At 42.9% G+C, this 20,196-nt stretch overlaps 1 long non-coding RNA gene across 2 annotated transcripts in view; it reads right to left on the bottom strand.

Annotated features, from left to right (window-relative positions):
• Positions 1–20,196, bottom strand: part of LOC309808433 — a 43,634-nt gene that overhangs the window by 16,239 nt on the left and 7,199 nt on the right. The window contains exon 3 of one of the 2 annotated variants that reach the window (XR_014294746.1): positions 14,114–14,273. The exons of the other annotated variant lie outside the window; for it this stretch is intronic. This is a non-coding gene — a long non-coding RNA (uncharacterized lncRNA). The remainder of the gene's footprint in view (positions 1–14,113; positions 14,274–20,196) is intronic. 2 annotated transcript variants of the gene reach the window in all.

Genomic DNA, 20,196 nt, shown 5'->3' on the forward strand with positions numbered 1-20,196 from the left:
GGTGGAGATGTCTTATAGCAATTTTCCATTTACTAAGCACTGGGGTTTTTTTTTTGTTTACTTGTTTGTTTTTTATTTATTATTTATTTTTGGTTGCATTGGGTCTTTGTTGCTGTGTGCGGGCTTTCTCTAGTTGTGGCGAGAGGGGGCTACTCTTGGTTGTGGTGCACGGGCTTCTCATTGCTGTGGCTTCTCTTGTTGCAGAACACAGGCTCTAGGTTCACGGGCTTCAGTAGTTGTGGCACATGTGTTCAGTAGTTGTGGCTCTCGGGCTCTAGAGTGCAGGCTCAGTAGTTGTGGCACACAGGTTTAGTTGCTCCACGGCATGTGGGATCTTCCCAGACCAGGGCTCGAACCTGTGTCCCCTGCAGTGGCAGGAGGATTCTTAACCACTGCACCACCAGGGAAGCCCCAGCACTGGTTTTAAACATGGTTTTGTTTTGTTTTTGCTTTTTGGTTTGTTTCAGCATATTCTGGAGCATGACAGGCATTGGTGCAGGGGCCACTTAGCATGGTCTTAAGAACATGGGCCCCAAGCTAGACAGAGCTGGGTTTGAATCCCAGTCCTGAAACTCACTATCTGGGTGATCTTGAAAAATTTATTAAATCTATTCTATTTTGTTTCCTCACCTGTAAAATGGGAATAATAAAACCTTACCTCATAGGGTCACTGTGGAGATCAAATAAGATAGTGTGAAAACCACCTAGTATGGACCCTGGCACATAGTAAGAGCTCAATAAATATTACTGTTCTTGCTCTAGTTATTGATGTGTCTTCAAGGAATTACATCACAGAGAGATGAGAGAGTGAGGGAGGAAAGCCATGTGGAAAGACTTGGCTTGTGGAAAGACATACCAGGGGCACTTTCCACAGATGTGGAGGAGTCAGGGAGCACTTGCAAGAAAAGAGTGACATCAAAGTTGGGATCTGAAGAATTGGTAGGAGAAGTCGGGTGAAGGGGAAGGGGCCGGGGGAGGAGAAAGGGTAAAGGTCACAGAAGTGTAAATATTCAGACAGCAGGAACTTCATGATCCTGAACTTACAGTCATTTACATCTTTGCAACAACACGACCTCCATTTTACCAAGGAGAACACAGGCTCAGAGAGGTTAATTCATTTTTCCTTTATCACACAGCTAGTAAGTGATGGCTGCATTCTGCCTTTGTATGAAGATACCCTCCAGTGCATCTTTATACTAAATATGTAGATTCCTGTAGCGTCCCATGGGTGGTGGCCTTTGCTTAGGAATCTTCTTCAGTTAAGAAGCATGGACTGGGTAGCCTCTGAGGACACAAAGATGCTTAAGATATGTCTACTGTGCTCTGGGAGCCCACAGCCTGACAGAGGAGAAAAAATTGTGATTAGTCATAATGCCAGACAGACTCTGAAAAGTTGTAAGTAGAAATTAGGAAGGTCTTCACAGACTTCAGGTCTCCATGACTTCAAGTGTAAACCTACTTGAGGGAGAAGGAAGATTCTGAAAGTTGGGGAGTATGTCAGACGATGCAGTCTAGGTAGAATGAACAGTCAGGACAAAGGCGTGGTGTTGGGTACATACACGGTGTGGTATGGACATGATGACCACATCTTCATGGCCAGAGATTGGGAAGAGATGAACAGAGTGAAGCTAGAGGCTAGAAAGACTGTGGTGCCAAGTCATGGAGGGTCCTGAATGCCGGGCTAAGGCAGTGGGACTTCTGAAGCCAATGAGGGGCCATTAAAGGTTGTTGAGGAAGCAAAAGATCTGATCTGTCCTGGATGTTAGGGAGGCCAGAGGGCTCGAGCTAATGAGTGGAATGTGGAGGGAAGGGAGACGAGAAAATCACTGAGGTACAATGGTTAGGACCCTGGGACTGAATGGAGAAGTGAGAGAAGGGCTAAGGGGACTCCAAGCCCCTACTTTCTCTGCCCTCATACCGCGGCACCTGACCTCCGTTGGTGTTCCAGGGTAGATGCTCAACAGGCCTTTGGAAACTCTGCTCCAGGCAAGAAAGGTCAGGCCAGGAGCAAACAGGAAAAGAACCACAGTCCTCTTCCTGTCACCCACCTATAGTTCCTGGTGCTCAGGTCCTGTCATCTCGGCATCTTTACACTCATCACTGTGCTTAGTTTTTGCAGAACAGAGAGCAGGTGAAAAGTGATTCATGATTACTGTTTTTTGCCCCAGGAGCATTACTTCCTTTGTACTCCAAGACACATGGCAACTTTCCAATAAGTACTTGTTAATGGTTTGATTGATTGGGTTGTTGGTTGATGGAAGGGACTAGCAAACAGTTTAGTCAACTCCTATGAATTTTTGAGGTTCTGGAATACTAACCCACTTAATAGTCCTGCCATTAAAACAGGTTTCCCTTATTATCCTTATAATGGCATGAGAACACTCACACATTATGCTGAAGTTCCCAGGCCAAGACCACCGGATAAATAGACAGGCTTTGATGATTTGCCCAAGACTGTAAAGTGAATCGATGGACAAATTTGGGATAAATATTCAAATCCACCACACCTTATCCTATATCCAGGTTAATGGGCTGCCACCCATACCCTATTCATCCTCCAAACTGCTGTCTATATGATCTGAAATTTCCACTGGGAAAATGAAAAGTCATTAACAATGAGCACCCTTTTCCTAGAAAGCCTAGGAAAACATCCTTGAAACAGAAATATTCTGTCTATATTTTAGCTAACTTCGTAGATCACTCGGTGGTCTTCCATTTAAATTTTATTTAATGGGCACCCAGAAAAGTTTTTAAAACTTTCACTTCTTGATTAAATTTAACAATAGCCATCAATTCAATTCTAGAAATGATAATTTTTGGAGTCAGAGAGAAGTATCTCCCCCCCCCCAATCTTCCAGAGTGTATATGTCATATCTTTTGGCAAGTTATACAGAGGAGTGCTTAAACTTAAGCACTTTAAGAGGCTTCTTAAACTGCAGCCTACCCAGGAGTCCCATTAAAAAGCAAATTCTAATTCAGTAGGTCTGGGTTGGGGCCTGATACTCTGCATTTCTAACAAGCTCCCGATGCTCCTGGTCCACAGACCACACTTTGAGTTGCAAGGATATAGAAGACACAGAGCAAACCACGAATTAACTCTAATTCTCCTTAAAGCCTGCTGGGGAGCCACAGAGGCAGCTTGGTGTGAAGTTGGAAAGATTCAGACTTGAATCTCAGTTTCTCCACTCACTAGCTTCTCTGAGTCTAAATTTCATTTTTTTGGAATTAAATTAGACAATACACACAAAAAATGTAGCACAGTGCCTGACATTGGTACATCAGTGGTAGCTAGCAATTCTACTTTTGAAAATAACAACAACAGGAAGGTAAGTTGTTCTTTTTCCATTTACTCCACTATAGAATTTTGAGGAAAGGAGTACTTGTGGTCACAGTGTGCCTGCTATTACGTATTGAGTACCTGTTCGAAGCATCCTGGAACTCCAACTCCCCCATCCTCACTGCCCTGACAACACCTTGCCCCATGGCTTGCTGCTCAATAGCCCACGTTATCTCTACTTGCTCTAGAGGAGCAATGTGTGCCATCAAAACCCTGACGTAACCTAAATATTGCAAGGGAGAGAATAGAGGCTTGCTTGGAACTGTCACAGCTTAATGCACCAACAGGCTTCTCAAACCCTTGCCAAAGACCTACCCTGAACGTGTCTCATGCTGGTGTGATCTGAGACGGAACAGAAACCATGCTCTCAGCCATCCTTGCATTCTGTCTGTTCCTCCACCTCCATCCCATCCAGTGAAGGTGAACTTTTCACCAAGTCACAGAATTGATCTGTGTTATTTGTCCACCAGAATGTAAGCTCCTTGAAGCCAGGAATTGTTGCTTATTTTTTCCACTGCTATATCACCAGAGCCTTGCACACTGCCTGCTACATGGTAGGTGCTCTGTAAATAGTTTATTCTGCAGAGGCAGGAACGGAGAATATGAAATCAAAGCAGCTTGTGTCCCACCTCAGCCATTCTCAGCTGGTATGACTTTCATGTGTGTGTGTGTGTGTGTGTGTGTGTGTGTGACTGTGAGCTAGTAGCTCATCTCGCTGAGCCTCAGTTTCCCCTTCTGTAGAGCGAAAATAATGCATACCCATCCCACAGTTCAGTAAAATATTGCATATAAAGTGCCTGACGCATGGCACATGATCAGTTGCTGGAAGCTGAATATTCAGTCCTCCCCTGTACCATTTGATATTACCATACTTCTAAATTGCACAAACATTTAAAAATAGATGAAATGCAAAGATCTTTTGGAATATCTCCAAGTTAGAAAAATAGCCTTTGTTTGCTGGGGATTTAAATTATGCCTGTATATGTATAGAGACCTAAGAACGCATACGAATCTGACACTGACAAATTCGGAGCATGTGGAAATGCCAACCACTCTGTAATAAATCTGCTCTGGAGGAGGAGAGCGACGTTGCCTGGAGATTTTTATCCATTTGAAAATGTTACCATTCACCCAGGGAAAGCCAGGAAACGGCAGTGGGACAGTTGGATCCAAGTGCTCTGACATTTCATCACCAACTGACACCGTCAATGAATTTAGAAGCCAGAAGAGATAGCCATGTTGCTTCACATGGTGTTGAATTAAGAAAATGGCATATTACAAAGACAGCAAGGGAGCTGTCAAAGCCTAGGTTTCTGAGAGTTTTCTTTTGTCACAGACTGTTCCAGAATAAAGATTAAGTATGGAAATGTCAGCTGGGAACTTTAGTTGAGAAGAACCCAAGAGCCCACATTACAATAACAGCTTAATACCCATTGAGTACTTTTCATGTGCCAATTAGGCTAAACAACTCTACCTGGAAAATATTACTGAATTCCTACAAAATCCCTGTGAGATATACCATCCTCCACTTCAAAAATGAGCAAACTGGGTTGTAGGGGAAGTGACTTGCCCAGGTCACACAGCCAGGGCTCCATTCCAGGTCCCTGTGATGGCAGAGCCCACCTTGACATCACTAGAAGGTTGAGAGGTAGGGCTGGAGTGGCGGGAGGAGGATGGAAGACTCTGCTTAACTTGGGTGCTCTGTGGATTTTAGAGCCTCGCAGTTAGACGGCAAGTGATTTCTGCCACTTAGTAGCTCCATGATTTGTGTTACTTAGCCTTCCTCATCTGAAACAGGAGGGATTTAATAATAATAGTAACAACTAACTTTATATTATGTGTCAAGCACTCGCTTTTCAAATGTTTGACACATAGTGTCTCATAAAGTACCCACAACAACTCTTATAAAGGAAGTACTATGATTACTCCCATTTTCCAGAGGCAGAATCTAATGATGATGAGGCACAGAGCCTAGCATACAGTAAGTGCTCAATAAATGACAACTATTACCAGGGTGCTGCACTGCCTTCTTGCTCACATTTTGCAAGCTCTCCTCCATCAGAACCACACCTCCATACCCTGCTCTTTCCTGAACCGCCATCTCCTCCTTCCCTTCCTTTTCTGTAAGTCCCTCTCCCCCTGCACAACTTGTCTGCCCCAAAATGTCTGAGATAAAATTCCCCAATACTCCCTCTTGTGGTGGTCCAGTGGCCCCCTTCCCCAACTCCATTTTATTTTTCTATGAAATACTGAAATTTAATTCCTTAGCATTAAGGTCTAAAGGAAAGATGCAGCCAATTAGTGAGTAAACTATACATGCTGAATGTAAAATAAAGACGATCATAAGAATTGGTTTGGGGACCACCACTAATAATAGGGGACAATTACTGAAAGCTTGCAACATGCCAGATACCATACTTAGCTTTACTTTTTAATTACCACACTTGATCTTGAATTAGACACAGTTATTGTCCCCACTGTACATGTGTGGAAACTGAGACAGAGAGTGTATGCAATTTGCTCAAGGTCACGGTGTCAGAGGCTGGCAGAGCCAATGCTGTAACAGCACTTTGACTCCAGAGCCTGGGATTCCAGCCTTTGTGCTTGAAGAATCCTGACTCAAGCAAGACATCTGGGTTCCAAGACTGTTTGCACCACTCTGGACTTACCTTCCTCAACTGTAAAATGATAGCGTGCAATGAATAATGAAGGGCATGCTCTTACTTAATCCTCTCTACCTATGAGGCTGAGATTATGCCTTCCGATTCTACAGCTATGGAAACAAAGATGCAATTCCCCAAGGTAGTAGAAGGTAAAGAACTATTTTCTCTGACCCCACACTCATGCCCTTCCCTCTGAAGAGGCTGCCTCTCCTGGTTCAGAATCCAGTCATCAGTCTTTATCTAACCCATCCATTTCTGGAATCAGTTTGGAATATGGATGGAATCTGTGTTCCATTCTAGAATCATTTTTGTGATTCCAGCCATTCTTCTTTTTCAAACTTATCCATTTCTCATTTTACTTCTGAGCTAGGCATATTAATGAAAACTAAAATCAAATTTTCTATATTTTTCTGAAATAGCTAGACTTTTATTCATTAGTTTCTGTCTCTAGAAATCCACAGGAAAATTGGGCATCTTTGGGTTAGCTTTCAGTATAGCTCGTAGGTCAAAGGAAAGAAATATAATATATAAAAATGTATATTAAATATATTACAAAGTATGAACGATGGTCCTAACATCACATTGTCCAGAAAATATATTATTCAAAGGTTTGTGAATGATTTTTTTTAAATAAATCTACTCTTTAAGAACATTAACATAAGCAAACAAAAAAGACCAGCAATCTCAAATACCAAATTCTCTATCAGGAGAATACCAAAGTGTGGGTAAACCCATATGATAAGTAGTATGGGAAATTTATTAGGGTATATAGTTTTTAAAACATAGAAAATTGAATCTCCAAATATTTGTGTATTGTATGGAATATTCCTCCTTTGTCCTTTTTCTGTTTAGAAAACTCTCTTAATAGGAATAGATGTTGAATGCCTATTTAAATGAAAAAAAATTTTTGACAAAGAAATCAACTTTAAATCCCAGTTTGCTAACACAACTATTTTAATGTTTGCACATCCTCTTTCATCCATGTGTCTGCATATAGACACATTTTAAATATCTACTAAACTAATAGTTTATATTTTTAAATTTTTTATTTAACAAAGCATAAACATTTAATATATTTTTATGGATTTTAGTATTACTATTGGTAATGACTTTATACAATTCCAGAGGCTGATATACCATAATTTTCTAAATCATTCTCACCATTTGATATCATTGTCTATTTCCCATTTTCTGCTATTCTAAGTCTGTCTGTGCTATTCAGTTTGGTAGCCACTAGCCACATGTGGCTATTGAGCACTTAAAATGTGTCTAGTCTGGATTGAGATGTAATTTAAGTATAAGATACGCACCAGATTTCCAAGACTTAGCATAAGAAATAATAAATGCAAGTGTTTAAATAGATAACTAATAAGAACCTGCTGTATAAAAAATAAAATAAAATTCAAAAATTCAAAAAAAATAAATGCAAGTGGTTATATTGATTATTGATGCTGAAATTATATTTGAATATATGGGTTAAATAAAATAAATTATTTAGTTTCACATTTCTTTTTACTTCTTTTAATATGGTTCCCAGAAAATTTTTAATTACATATGTGGTTTATATTATATTTATACTGGACAGGGCTGGTCTAGATAACAATTCAGTGAACAACTGCCTACATATAGATTTCTGCTTCTGTTGAATTATTTCCCCAATCTACATGCCAGTGAGGGAGCTTACTAGAACAAAACACATATTTTTTTTTATTGAAGTATAGTTGATTTATAATGTTGTGTTAATTACTGCTGTGTAGCAAAGTGATTCAGTTATACATATATATGTATATATTCTTTTTATATATATATGCTTTTCCATATGGTTTATCATAGTTTATTGAATATAGTTCCCTGTGCTGTACAGTAGGACCTTGTTGTTTATCCATTCTATATATAAAAGCTGACATTTGTCGACCCCAAACTCCCAATCCACCCCTCTCCCTCCCCACCCCCCACCCCCGCCCCTTGGCAACCACAAGTCTCTTCACTACGTCTGTGAGTCTGTTTCTGTTTTGTGGATAGGTTCATTTGTGTCATATTTTAGATTCCACATATAAGTGATATCATATGGTATTTGTCTTTCCACGCTTAGTATGATAATCTCTGGTTGCATCCATGCTGCTGCAAATGGCATTATTTCATTCTTTTTTATGGCTATTATTCCATTGTATATATGTACCACACCTTCTTTATCCATTCATCTGTCAATGGACATTTAGGTTGTTTCCATATCAAAACATGCATTTTTATGGCCCTTGCTACCTATCACTGTATTGCTTTTCAAAAGAGTTGTACCAGTTTGTAAAGAAACCAGAACTGGGTCTCTCAAGAACTTTACTGGCACGGAATATTCAAAAAAGTAAAAATATTTTTAAGTATTTTTATTTTTGTTAATTTCCTAAGTGTAACATGGATGTAAGAGCCAAACTGTCTGCATTTAAATCTCAGCTATACCCTAACTAGTTGTCTGATTGGAGCAAGTTACTGAACCTCACTTGGCCTCGGTTTCCTAATCTATGAAATGGAAATAGCACCATCTCCTAAGGAGGTTTTTGGGATTAAATGAATTTATATATATTAAGCACTTAGTAAATGTGAAGAGTTATAAAATATTAAATGTTATTATGATGGTAAATATTATTTTAATCTATAATTCTTTGATTATTACTCAGGAAAAATGTGTCTCAGGCTAAGTGTTTAATATTTGTATTTTGTTCTCTAAGTTTTCTCTTCATGTCCTTAGGTCGCTGATCTATTGAGATCTTGGGTTTTATTTTTCTTTTAAAATTTGAATTATTTCTTCATATACATATATCATGTAGTTGAATACTTAATCACCTTTATACAATTATTTTCTCAGTTTGTTGTCTACCTTTTAATTTTATGTCATTGTTTCACATTTTAAATGTTTTGCACTCAAATAGTTCATCATTTTTTTTTAATGTAATTCTTCCTTTACTTCAAAGCTATGAAAGTTATCCCTTAACGAGTGATACCTATGTCTTCTGTTTCTGTTGGCTCTTCTATAATTTGCGGCTGGTTAATTTGTTTAGGAGAGGTTGGATGTTGCTAAAGTTTTAGACTTTGACATGCGGAGGATGAAACAGAAACTCTTCCATTTGGGTGCCTGCAGACATTAGGTGCCTTCCTGGCGATGTTACGGTGACTTCATTTGAAACAGTGGGGCTCTATGAAAACAGAATTGTTCACTTCTACTATAAGCAAATTGAATGGATCTGGTCTAAGTCCTTGCTGCAAAAAGTGCCTATGGGTAAACCCCATAGGTTTTACCCAAGCAGCGCTGGGTTCAAATCCTCACTACTTACTAGCTGTGTGGTTGGAGGAAAGCACTTAACCACCTGGGAGCCTTATTTTGTTTTACTGGAGATTAAATGCATATGAAAATGCCTAGCACAGAGCCGCCAAAAATCAAAGTCAACTTTTAAATTCTTTATTTTAATGCAATATTCAAGATTATCTCATTTTCTTAGTGAGTCAGAAAAGGGAGTGGTTCTATATTAAATTTTTCCTTGTTAATCACATTTGGCTGGATGTACCAGAAATTAGCTACCCCACGAAAGATGACTAGAATATGCCTGCTGTCTGTTCAAGGCAAAGCAGTAGCTTTTGTCCTGTTCCACTCCTTATATTAGGCCTTAAAACATACCTATGAGGTAAACAGAACATTAACTCTTCTCTTCTCTTGCAAGAGAAAACTGGGGCCCAGGAAGGTTCAGTGACTTGCCCAGTGTCATACAGAAGTGCCTCCAACAAAACAAAAACAGTCTCCTAGTCCCATGTACTTTCCAAATGCAAGTTGCTCCCTCTAGGTATACAACTGATTGAACTGGATAACCTCTGATCCCTTCCAAACCAGTTAACATAGTTATTAAGTTCTCTGGCTCTGGATTCCAAGAGACCTGGCGGGGTGCAAACTCCACCTCCACTACTTTCAAGCTGTGTGACCTTGTACTGGTCAATTAGCCTCTCTCAACCTCAATTTTCTCATCTGCAGTGTGGAGCTAATAATTTTACTGAACTTATCAGGTTTCAGGGAAGACGAAAAGAAATGATGCAAGTAAAGCACTTAGCACAGCACCTGGCCGGTAGTAAGTGCTCAAAGCTAGTCAGCTGAAAATGAAAAAAACTAAACTGTCTAGGAATAGTTGGGTTTAGAGGTCAGAACTCCAATTTGAGTTAGGGCATCCAAGTGGTTGATCTATTAACTAATGCATACTATCATGGAGGCTTTTGGAGGTTTTCCAGTGCTGCGTCTTTTGGTCCTATTTGGCATTTCAGGCACACAGAGCCATCCATGTCAACTCTTTGGGCAGGTGCCATGTTCCTTACCTGTCCCAGCTGGAAACAGCATAACTGGGTACAACATGAGAGGTGATGGTAACTCCCCAGAGATGTGCAGTGACTAGTGTTAGTTTATCTACTGCTGGCACCCCTGAGGGGCAGACACAAGACACTAGAACTTGACTGTATTGTACTGTTTAACGCTACATTTAGCAATGGCAATATTCTCTCTAGCTGCTCCCAAGGCTGCTTTTGCCTCTCTGGCTTCTGTGTACCCAAAGTGCCTTTCTCATTGAACCTCTCACATTGGGCCAGATGTGGCTGGCCTCCTGGGGACACCAGTACTCTCACCAACCACGTAGAGCCCAGACTTCACACTGCCTCGCTAAAAAAACCGACTCCAAGCAGCAAAGAGAGTGCAGAGGACTCCACTGAGGACCTCTTAGGAAGGTCAGGAGAGCGCTGTATCACACACCGTAAAGAAAAGTAGATCAAAAGTTCAGCTTTGAAAACTCACTTTCCTTGCCAAAGCCCTCTGCCCAGGTATTGACAGTCTGATCTCCTCTCTTTCTTTCCCCACAGACCCATTCCTTGTGGTGTTTTCAGCCGTTTGGCTCTAGCCACTGCCTTGACTATCCCACAAAAACTTGAGGGCTAGCTGGTCCCAGCACCCCTGAAAAAGCATTTCAACCACCACATCTATTTTCCCGCCAATAATGCCTCTGGCATCAAAGCCCCATCCTTGAGCATCTCATCCAAAATTTTACCCAACAGGGCTTCCCTGGTGGCGCAGTGGTTGAGAGTCTGCCTGCCGATGCAGGGAACACGGGTTCGTGCCCCGGTCTGGGAAGATCCCACATGCCGCGGAGCGGCTGGGCCCGTGAGCCATGGCCGCTGAGCCTGCGCATCCGGAGCCTGTGCTCCGCAACGGGAGAGGCCACAACAGTGAGAGGCCCGCATACCACAAAAAAAAAAAATTTTTTTTTACCCAACAAGTCTAGAGCCCTTCTGCAGGTGTGTGTGCAGATTCCACCAAGAAAATAGTATTATCTCAGTAATGACTCTCTTGATCCTCAGGTGACTAAATTTGCTTGACTGTGAGCTCTGTAATAATAGCTGACATATATCCCATGCTCCCTCTGCCAGGCACTAGTCTAAGTGCTCCACAAGGACTTTTTCATTTATTCTCATGACAAAATTTTATGATTAAGGATCATCATTGCCCTGGTTTTACAGATGAAAACCCAAGGTATAGAAAGTTAAGTAGCTTGCCTGCGATCACACAGAAAGTGGCAGGCCTGGCATTCCAACACAGTTGGCTCCAAAGCCCACAGTCTGAAGCAGTAGGCCACAAGGGCAAAGGCTGGGTGGTTCTCAGGGCCCAGTTCCCAGCCCTTTGCACAAAGAAGCCCCCCACAATAGAGGGGTGTCGACTGTTTGCTGAGGAACCAGATTTGGTTGGTCTTATTTCCTGTCTTCTATTTTGGAACACCTGTTCGTCCCCTCCCTTCCATTTCATCATTCAATTCAACTCAAAAAAAAAAAATCACATATGGAGCTTTGTATCATGTGCTGGGCACTGTGCCTGGCGGTGGAGAAACAAGGAAATATAAGGCAGAGTCCATGTCCTTTTGTGTCAATGTCACTGCAGGTAAGAAAGACACAGTATCCAATAAAGTATAACACAACATTGAAAATGCCACATGGGAGACATTAGAATACAGAGGTGACCCTGCAGGTGAGGGCATTCCCTCTGGAGGGAGAGGCAGGGAATGGTGCCTGGAAGAAGTGGTAACTGGGCTGGATGTTAAGGAAATGGGGATGGAAAAGAAAATAACTCTCAGCTACAAAGTCACAGCATTGTGTCCCAGCTCCATCCCGCTGTATAATAAAAGTTGAGTGGAAGAAGGAGAGCTGTCGGAGGTGGAGCTCAGGAGAGGCTGGCTTGGAGCAGCCTTGATACCCAGCTAGCAGCCTGACACACCCCCTGAGGGAGACGGGGAGTCAGAGAGGCACCTGGGCAGAGGGCGGCTGGGGTCCTCCTCTCTGTCTGGGCCGAGCACACTGAGGACACCATGGAGAATGGGCGGGAAAGTGTCTGCACCGTAGCCCACAGACCCGTGAGAAGGCTCATGGAATGGTCCACAAGAGGAAGAGACAATGGTCTGGATTTGGGAGGAAAAGCAAGTGTTTGAGGGTTTCTTAATGAGATGTGGAAGTTTTGACATCATAGACTCCAATCTTTTAGTTTTGGTGATAGCACTGTTGCTTAACCACATCAATAGAGTTTTTCTTGGTTAATTCTCTAAATTCTCATGACTTGAGGTAAGATTCCTTGATTTATCAAATTGAGGAATCCACTTTATTCTCTGGATATATTTCCTAAAGTCCAATCAGGAGTAAGAAGCCACCATTGGCCTTCAGCTATTTCTTTTCATCTATCTTTTTCTGATCTCTTTCTGAGAAAGACACAGTTCAGGATCTCTGATCTCAGATTCACAATTTCTTGCTGAGATTTTAGAAAATTGGGAGCTTGAAAAAGTGTGGCACAGGGAAGTAATTTTCCAGCAGGACTGTCTTCATTGGTCCATGTTCTCTGTCCAGCTAATTACCTTCCACAAAAGCCAGGAATGAGTTGAACTGACCCGTGGGAAGCCTCAGTGATATGTGGGCCCTGGGAAGGGTTGGCATCACTGTTTTTTCAAGTTCTGATCTATAAAACCACACAGATGGGAGAGCAGGCAATTGTATCTGCCAAACCCTTGCAACCCAGGTATTGGTTGACCCTCAATAAATGCTTGCCTGATGAATGAATGAATGAATGAAATGGAGAACAGGAGTGAGACAGATTGTATGTGGTCAAATAAACTTGAACTTGCTTGAATTGTGTACCTTCAACCTTATAGAAACTGAGGGAGCTAAGACAGTTCATTATCCAGTCTTCTCAGAGAGGTCCAGGTATTGGAACCACAGATATAGCCCAGAATCTGGAACCTGGTAATGAGAATGTAACCCCCTGAAACTGAAGCTATTAAAATTCAACATTTATAGATCAAGACCAGCAAAGCAACCTCCTGAGTGGAGTCTTCTTTCTGCCTCCAGTCTATCCCTAGTACAATCTGTTGGAGTTGCTGTTCTAAAACAGAAATCAGATGGAAACTCTGCCCTGTGGGAAACACCTCCCCTTCACCTATCCAATAAAGGGGGATTAACATTCACGAGAGCCTACAATATGCCGTGAGTGTGCTAGGAATTTATACTTCACCTTGTTTCATCCTATCAACCACCCTCTGGGGCAGGCGTTATGTCCCCATCTTATAAACATGGATCTGAGACTCAGAGAGGTAAAGTAATTTGTCCTCAGTAATATAGCTAACAAGTAATGGAACTCAGAGCCAATTCACTCCAAACCCCAGGACATTTCTCCTCTTACTGCACTGCCAGAAATCATTTCCATTATCTCACACTGTCCAGAAGCCTTTGTAGGGCTGTAGGCTCTTTATGAGCTGACTGCATCCCACATTTCCAGCCTTATCTCCCTCACTCCACGCCCCTCTCTCCCTGAGCTCCTGCCAGAATCATCCATGAGGTATTTCAGGAGTGGTCATGTGCTCCCAGGTCACAGACATTTTGCAGTACTGTTGTTCTCTGGTCTGTGTACCTTCCCCCTTTCTCCACCAGACAAACTCCTATTCATCCTTCAAGATCCAGCTCAAATATCCCCTCCCTATGAAACTTTCTCTGATCATTCTCCCCCACCTAGGCAGTTGGTGGCCCCCTGCCCAGAGCTCCCATTGCCCTCGGTACCTACCTCCATCACTGCAAGCAGCTCTCAGTCTCTTCCTGTCTGACATCCCATTAGCCACGATTCCATGTTTAAGAATCCATTGCAGGCAGATTCTGTGTGCTGCCAGCCCTCCAGCCAGGCAGATGCCACCCTCTCTCTGCAGAAAGCACTAACACAGCATTCCCTACAGTGAAATCAGGCAGTTGTTTAAAAACAAAATCCTTCCCGGGTAGAATTAACCATCTCGTGAGCTGTGGTTTTATTTACAGTGCAGTATGTGAGTGTGTATGTGGTGCCTTTTCCCATTTTGCACAAGGCACTACGTTCCTCTTTTTTTTATTATGACTATGAAATGTATGGGCTATGAAACCTTGACATTAAATTAGCCTCACACTGTCCCTTCTCTTCCCACTCCCGTTCTATGAATAGTAGACTGTGCTGAGAGCAGGACAAATGAATCAAACGTGACACCACTTTACTGCGGAGGCTAAAGCTCAAGATTATGGAATAGCTGGCTGAGGGGTTGTGATCTGCACATAAGCCACTGCATCATTCATTTTCTGCTGATCTTGTTCTTTTGGCTAGGATAGTACATTGCCTTCTGTGCACCTGATTGTGCATTCTGGTCATGAAGATAACAACTACGATTACTAATACAATAATAAATAGCTATCATTGATTGCTTACTATGTTCCAGGAAATTTTATATGCTTTGTCATGCTCCCTTCAGCACAGACTTGCAAATGTAATGGCTTTGTAGTTAAAAAAAGGTTCTGGAGTCAGACAAATGTGGATTTAAATCCTAACTCTCCTCTTCATCTCTGTGTGACCCTGAGCAAGTCATTCAACCTCTCTAAGCCATAAAATCCTCATGTGTATAAAATAAGAGTAATAAATATGCCTGTCCTTGAGTTCCTGTGAGAACTACATTCATCACTGTATGGAAGGACTGGTAACTATTTATCATCTTACTATCCCTGTTATGCAGGATGAAGAAACTGTGGCTCAGAGAGGTTAAGTAGCATGCCAGTTGTTACACAGCTATTAAGTGGTAAGGCTGGGATTTAAGCCCAGATCTGTTTCTTTCCAATGCAGCATAGCAACACTGTACAGTGGTTAAGAGTACAGCTGCCTAGGTTCAAATTCTGGCTCTGCTGCTTGCTAAGCTTTGTGATCTTAAGCAGATCACTTACCCTTTTCTCTGTGACTCAGTCTCTCCGTTTGTAAAATAGGTGTGATGGGTTTGTTGTGACAATTAAATATGTTGGTATATGTACAGCTCTTAGGAGAGTGCCTGAAATACAGTAAATGCTATAAGTGTTTGCTATTACAATGACTTTCTTAAATTTCCAACATTGGGTCTGGTTGGACTCCCATTGCAATAGTTAGGGTGAGCGATGGTGGAAATTTGGGCAGTTGCTCTGGACAGTTCGGTTCTTTTTGCTGCTCTAAGATATTTCTCAGGTCCTTAAATCTCCTCTAGTATAAATATTCCCAGGTTTTTCAACTGCTCCTAGTGACACTGTTGTAAAAACTGTCCCTACCACTAACCACGCTCTGGTTGCTTCATCCTCTAGAGCATCCTCTAGAGCATCCTCCAGAGCATCCTCCAGACCAGGTATCAGTCCTCTATCAATTAGAGGACTGATACCTGGTTTGGATAATTCTTTGTTGTGAGGGGCAGGGGAAGGAGCCGTCCTGTGCAGTGTAGGATGTTTAGCAGAATCCCTGGATTCTACCCACTAGATGTCAGTAGAATTCCCTCCCAGTGTGACAACGAAAAATGTCTCCAGACTTTGCCAAATGTCCCCTGAAGGTCAAAATCACCCCCAGTTGTGAACTGCTGGTGTAGAGCTTGGCCCTCAAATTGACAAAATTCTCAGGATATAGTCTGGAGCTGGATATGCAACACTGACCATCTTTTAAGGCAGCTGCAGATTACTTGAGCTCCTTTGACTGTTAAGCAGCTCTGTTCTGTCATTGAACTTGCTGACTGCTAAGACCCCTAAGTCTTTTTCACGGTACTGCTCCCTGTGCAGATGGATTTTTGGCCCAAAGTGCATCTCTTCCTCAGAAATGTGTGAGAGACTGCTCATTGGTCCAGCCTGTATATGATTATCAGGGTAATGCTCTCTAAAAACCACCTTTCCCCAGTGCCAGAAGTGGCCACCCTCTTCTATTCTTCCAACCCCACTCATCTGCAAGGCCTGTTCCAAATGCCACAGCCCCAGAAAGTACCCCAGATCCTTCATTAAAACTCTTCTTTCCCAGCTCGGTCTCCACTGTGCTTTGTTTGCATCCTATGGGTTGTTTATCCCAGAAGACTGTTAGCTGTTTGAGAGCAAGGGCTTACTCAGGGAAACCCTACAGTTCCATTCATCTGCTTAGTGCAAAATCTGTCCCAGTGAATGTTCTTTCAATGGAGTTATGTCCTGACCAGCTCATACACCCTTCAACCTCTCCTTGTGTTCTAGCACATCAACACTCAACAATGCTTCCTGGCATTGAATGCCCTCCACACACTGTATCCACTTACCCACCCAACCAGTCTCCAGATATATCCACCAATTTAGTCAGCTCACTGCTGCTACCCGGGAACAAGTCTGCCTTATAGTCCACAAATAGCTGCTTTCCTAACCTGAAACACCTACCTCATCCTTAAATCCTAGTCATCTTCTCAGGCATAGCTCATCTCATATTTAGCTGCTTTAGATCCATTTTGGAATGAGACAGGAAATAAAATGCAAACCCTATTTTCACAGCTGAGCCTTTCCTTTGTGTGAATACTGGGGTGATTGCTATAGGTTAACCAATTAGACAGGCATGGGTTCAAATCACAAGTCTGTAGACTTTATAACACTGTGACTTCAGGGAAATTACTTCACCTTCCTACCTCAGTTTCCCCATCTGTAGATGAGGCATTTACTTACATGTAAGTACCTGTAGCACAAGGTAGATGAGAAGAGTGAGATAATGCATGTAAAGCATTCAGCCCAGACCCCAGCACGTGATAAACACTCCAGAAGCATCAGCTGTTATCAGGTCTTCCCTGAGCAGTCCACCTCCTCCTGATGTCCCTTCTAGATTCCTCTGGTCCATAGACTATGTGCCACCTGATTTATCCCTCCGTTATATACTGTCATATTATTCACTTGCATGGGTTTAAGACTTGGTTGTGCTCTCCAAATAGACTGTTTAAATACTCTGATGCCAGCAACTCACTCATTGGACAAATATCTGTGGTGTACTCACTGTGAGCACTGGGCTAGGCCCTGTGGATGGAAAGTGCACAGATATATATCCAAGTTGGACCCTGACCTCTAGGAATTTATGATTTAGTGAGGAAGATAAGATGTGTAATAAAGAGTTAGAACTACGTAGAGAATAACTAGTGTCATTGGAAAGGTGTAAGAGTCCAAATGCAAGAAGAATCCCTGATGCCTGGGATGATCAGGAAAGGGTCAGGAAATCTGGAATATACAGAGATGGATGATGGTGAGAGAATCCTTCATGAGAAGATGGAACAAGTTAGGCAAAAACTTGGAGATGGGAAGGCAAGAAGCTTACATGGGAAACTGAGTAGTTCTCTGTGACTTTAGCATGGGGTATGTGAAAGGCATCAGTGAGAGATAAGGCTGGGAGACAAGAGGGGCCTTGAATATAAGACTGAGGAAGTTGGGCTTCCCTGGTGATGCAGTGGTTAAGAATCTGCCTGCCAATGCAGGGGACACGGGTTCGAGCCCTGGTCCAGGAAGATCCCACACGCTGTGGAGCAACGAAACCTGTGCACCACAACTACTGAGCCTGCGCTCTAGACCCCACGAGCTACAACTACTGAGCCCGCGTGCCACAACTACTGAAGTCCAGTGCCTAGAGCCCGTGTTCCACAACAAGAGAAGCCACTGCAATGAGAAGCCCGTGCACTGCAACGAAGAGTAGCCCCCGCTTGCCGCGACTAGAGAAAGCCTGTGAGCAGCAGTGAAGACCCAAGGCAGCCAAAAGTAAATAAGTAAATAAATAAAAAGACTGAAGTAGTTGTACTTCATTTCTGTGGGGTGGGGAAGCACTGAAGGCTTGAGCAAGGGAAAGCCTTGCTCTGGAAGGAGGCAGGAAGATCATTTATGAGATCCCAACAACAATTCCGGTATGAGATGGAGGGGGTTAGCTTAGGGCAGTGGTTGTGAAGATGGGAGAGAGGGATGGATGTGGGCAAGACCCTGTGACATGGAGAGGACGTGGATTACTATGTGGTCTTCACTTTGCCCCCTATAGTCTGTTCTTTTCACAGCAGCCAGAGGGACCCTTTGGTCTTTGTATATCAGATCATGTCACTTTTCTGATCAAAACCTTCCAAAGGCTTCTCATCACACTTAGAACTAAATTCCAAACCCCTTTCCATTCTTAACAGTGCAGTCTGTATGTGCCGCTTCTCTGGCTTCATCTCTTTACTTTCAACCTGTCACTTGATGCGTTCCAGCCACTGATCTTTTTGTTGCTCCTCAAGCATGCTCCCACCTCTGGACCTTGCATTTGCTATTCCCTCTGCCTGGTACATTCTTTCCCAAATATTCACATGGCTTGTTCCTTCATCTCATTCTGGCCTCTACTCAAATCTACTTCCTCAAAGAGACCTCCTCTGATGAAAATAAGCAGCATCTCCACCCCTCACTTTCTATCTGCTTTATTTTTTTTTTTTTTTTTATTTATTTTTTTTTTTTGCGGTATGCGGGCCTCTCACTGTTGTGGCCTCTCCCGTTGCGGAGCACAGGCTCCGGATGCGCAGGCTCAGCGGCCATGGCTCACGGGCCCAGCCGCTCCGCGGCATATGGGATCCTCCCGGACCGGGGCACGAACCCGTATCCCCTGCATCGGCAGGCAGACTCTCAACCACTGCGCCACCAGGGAGGCCCATATCTGCTTTATTTTTATTGATAGCATTTACTAACTGACATTATAATACATGTTGATGTGTTTATTGTTTTTTTAAAAAATATTTATGTATTTATTTGTCTGCGCTGGGTCTTAGTTGCGGCACGCAGGATCTTTAGTTGCAACATGTGGGATCTTTAGTTGCGACATGCGGGATCTAGTTCCCTGACCAGGGATCGAACCCGGGCCTCCTGCATTGGGAGCGCAGAGCCTTAACCACTGGACCACCAGGCAAGTCCCAATGTGTTTATTGTTGGGTGTCCCCACAGAATGCAAGTTCCATCAGTTTGGGTCCCTGCTGTATCCTCAACATAAATGAATGAGTGAAAAAAAGGGGGAAGTCAAGAAGACACCAGCATTTCCAATCTGGGTTCATAGGAGGCCCAGTGGAGCAATTGACCAAGATGGGGAATACAGGAGAAGGAAGGATTTTGAAAAGAAAAATGAGGTTAATTTCTAACATTTAATCTGCAGTATCCGAAAGAGACCCCAGTATATAATCTTAGATGGTAGCTGGGAAAAGGACTGGGATTCAGGAGGGTATTAGGATTTAGGAATCAACCACAGAGAAGTGATTACTCAGCCATAGGATTGAATGGGCCAAGAGCAGAGCAGAGAGCGAAACCCATCTGTGAGGCACACCCCCAAATGAGGGAACAGGCGGGGGGAGAGAGGTCTTCAGTAGCTGCCCATTGTTCTTGGGAGTAAATCCCACACCTTCTCCACGCCTCACAACACCCTGCATGATCTTTGTTCAGGGCTCCTACGCCATCTCGCCACCACCTTCAGCTATACTGGCCTGCTTTCAGTTTCTTGAATTTGCCAAGCACCTTCTCACCTCAGAGCCTTCACAGCTTTCCTTCTTTTTCCTGGAAGCCACCCCTCCAAGCTCTCCACTCCTCAGCCAGCTAACACTTATTCATCCTGCAGATCTCAGCTTAAATATCACTTCCTCAAACTGTCCTTCCTTGGCTTCCCCTCTCTCAGTCTTCCTCCCTGTTATATGCGTTTGTAACATTCTTGCAAATAGGTGAACACACACACACACACACACACACACACACACACAGGGACGCAACAGGTAACTGAGACAGAGAAAACAGATGACTGTTTGTCTGATGTCTGCCCTCTTAGACCATACACTTCAGGGGCCAGTGGACCAGTGACGATGCCTGTAT

Source organism: Mesoplodon mirus (genome assembly GCF_964341445.2).
Source record: "Mesoplodon mirus genome assembly, chromosome: 7".
NCBI classification, from domain to species: Eukaryota; Metazoa; Chordata; class Mammalia; order Artiodactyla; family Ziphiidae; genus Mesoplodon; species Mesoplodon mirus.